The sequence below is a fragment of the Myotis brandtii genome, unplaced genomic scaffold (assembly GCF_000412655.1).
Source record: "Myotis brandtii unplaced genomic scaffold, ASM41265v1 scaffold977, whole genome shotgun sequence".
In the NCBI taxonomy this organism is placed as follows: Eukaryota; Metazoa; Chordata; class Mammalia; order Chiroptera; family Vespertilionidae; genus Myotis; species Myotis brandtii.
Window position 1 is genome coordinate 262,090 of NW_005372062.1, and position 2,986 is coordinate 265,075.

Genomic DNA, 2,986 nt, shown 5'->3' on the forward strand with positions numbered 1-2,986 from the left:
GTTAACATATACAAAAGTAGAGAGAATAGTAAAATGAGCCTTCATAGACCTATCCCTGGAATAAAATCTTGCTAACATTTTTGCTTAATTTATATCTTTTCTTAAAATTGTTATGGAATATTTTAAATCAATCCCAGATATATAAATTTACTCTTCAGTACTTCGGTATGTTTCTCTACCAGATAAAGGTTTAAAAACAATCCATAATGTTATCATCACATGAACTGAAATTAACAATGACTCCTTAATATTTAATACTCAATTTTATTCAAATATGCCAGTGTCTTAAAATATCTTTATTATTATTATTGTTGTTGTTGTTGTTGTTATTTTTAAATCCTCACCTGAGGATATTTTTCCATTGATTTTTAGAGAGAGTGGAAGAGAGAGAGAAAGACAGAAGGAAATATGGATGTGAAAGAAACACATCGATTGGTTTCATCCTGCATGAACACTGACCAGGGCCTGGGTCGGGAAGGAGCTTGCAACTGAGGTATGTGCCCTTGCCCAGAATCGAACCCGAGACACTTTGGTCTGCAAGCCAATGCTCTATCACCTGAGCCAAACTGGCTTGGGCAAAAACAATGTCTTTTTAATTATCTGGTTGCATTATGTTTCAAAAAATGTCAACACATTTGGTTTACATATATCTGAATTCTCTTTTAATTGATAACAATTCCTCTTAACCCTTATTTGCCCAGCAATTTATTTGTGGAGGAAACCAGGTCATTTGTCCTGTGTAATTTTATATTTCCTACTAGAGGCCCAATGCATGAATTCTTGCATGTGTGGGATCCGGCCGGCCTGGCCCCAATTGGCAGATCAGGGCTGGGTCTGTCAGGAGGAGGAGACGGCAGGAGGTTGGCCGGCCGGCCCACCCCGATCAGGGCTGGATCAGGGCCAGGCCAGCTGGGGGAGGGGCTGTGGGTGATTGGCGAGCTGGTCCTTCCCCTGATCAGAGTCGGGGGGCCGATCGGGGGTGGGGCTGGTTGGGGGGAGAGGCTTCAGGAGGTTTGCCGGCTGACCCTGCCCCTATTGGGGTGGGGGCAACCAGGGGTAGGATTGGCCAGGGGGAGGGGCTGCAGGTTGATTGGGGTGGGTCAGCTGATAGCAGGGCTGGCAGGAGGAAGGGCCACAGGGGAGGCTGTTAGCTAGCCGGCTGGGGGGAGGGGTCGAGGGAGGTTGGCTGGCTGGCCCTATCTCCTGATCGGGCCAGTTCGCAGGCTGCAGTGGGTGTCATAGCAACCAGTCGTTCCAGTCATTCCAGCGTTCCAGTTGCTGGCTTTTTACTGGTACAGACAGTCCTCGGGTTATGTGGTATGTCCTTTTGTGGTTACGTCGCCATCTCCCATTTATTTATTAAAAAAAGTTCCATCATTTCGATGTATGTACATATGTGCTTTATGTTTTTTATTATTTATTTACTGCAAGTAAAGGTCAGGAATTGTTATCTTTCCTTTAAATATTTTTTACTGTTTCATTTCATTACTGCTGTGTATGTGCTCCATGTGAGTGACATAGGTGCTTACGTAGATGGGTTCTGACTTATGGTGAAAATTGCGTTACATCGTGCCATAGGAACAGATCTCCGACGTAACCCAAGGACCTACTGTATATATATAGACTAGAGGCCCAGTGCATGAATTTATGCATGGGTGAGGTCCCTCTGGGTGGCCTGTGGGGATCGGGTCAAAACCCGCAGTCCAACACCACCTGCAGCTCTTTCCTGCCGCTCCCGCTCATCCCAGCCCCACTGTGCCTGCTGCGGGCTGATGCCCAATCAGTCCCAATTGGAAGAGGCTCATGCTGCCACAGCAGCACTCGCCAGCCATGAGTCCTGTGTCTGGCACGCTCCTGAGGGGAGTGGCCTGCGGGATTGGGCTGAAACTGGCTCTCTGACATCCCCTGAGGGGTCCTGGATTTCGAGAGAGCACAGGCCAGGCTGAAGTACCCCACCAGTGTACGATCGGGGCTGGGAAGGGATTGTGGGAGGACTCCAGGGCATGTCTGGCCCCATCTCACGAGTCCTGATTGGCTAGACCCCAGCAGCAAGCTAACCTACTGGTCAGAGCGTCTGCCCCCTGGTGGTCAGTGCATGTCATAGTGATGGGTGGACCAGTCAACTGTCTGCCCCCTGGTGGTCAGTGCACATCATAGCAGGCGATTGAGTGGCCTTAGCATGTCATTAGCATATTATGCTTTGATTGGTTGAACAGTTGACTGGTCACTAGATGACTGGACACTTAGCATATTAGGCTTTTATTATATAGGACTAGAGGCCCGGTGCATAAAAATTTGTGCACTCGTGGGGGAGAGGGGGTCCCTCAGCCCATCCTGTGCCCTCTCACAGTCTGGGACCCCTCAGGAGATAATGACCTGCTGGTTTAGGACTGCTCCCGGGTGGCAGAGGGCAGGCCCAATCCCTAGGTGCAGCCCCTGGTCGGGCTCAGAACAGGGCCGATTGGGGAGTTGGGGCACCGCCCCCTGTCATGCACAGAGCAGGGCGGATCGGGAGGTTGCAATATCACCCCTAGTCACGCTCAGGGTACAGCCAATTTGGGGGTTGGGGCACCGCCCCCTGTCACACTCAAGGCAGGATCGATAGGGAAGTTGCGGTGCCACCCCCTGTCACGTACAGAGCAGGGCCAATCAGGGGGTTGGGGCATTGCCCCCTGTCATGCACAGAGCAGGGCCCATCAGGGGGTTTGGGGCTCCGTACCCTGTCACACACAGAGCGGGGCCAATCAGGGGGTTGGTGCGCTGCACCCTGTCAACCACAGAGCCGCAGGGCAATCAGGGGATTGGGGAGCTCCCCCCTATCAGGCACAGAGCAGGGCAGATCAGGGGGTTGGGGTGCCTTCCCCTGCCACGAACAGAGCAGGGCGGATAGGGAGGTTGTTGCCCCACCCCCTGTCACACACAGAGCCGCAGGGCGATCAGGGGGTTTGGGCGCTGCCCCCTGTCACGCTGATCCCGGTGCCGGGAG

The 2,986-nt window shown here is 51.8% G+C and overlaps 1 long non-coding RNA gene across 1 annotated transcript in view; it reads left to right on the forward strand.

Moving 5' to 3' along the window:
- Positions 1 to 461: 461 nt before the first annotated feature.
- LOC106724798 overlaps positions 462 to 2,986 on the forward strand; it is a 3,952-nt gene continuing 1,427 nt past the window's right edge. Inside the window, exon 1 of the long non-coding RNA XR_001360633.1 lies at positions 462 to 493. This is a non-coding gene — a long non-coding RNA (uncharacterized LOC106724798). The remainder of the gene's footprint in view (positions 494 to 2,986) is intronic.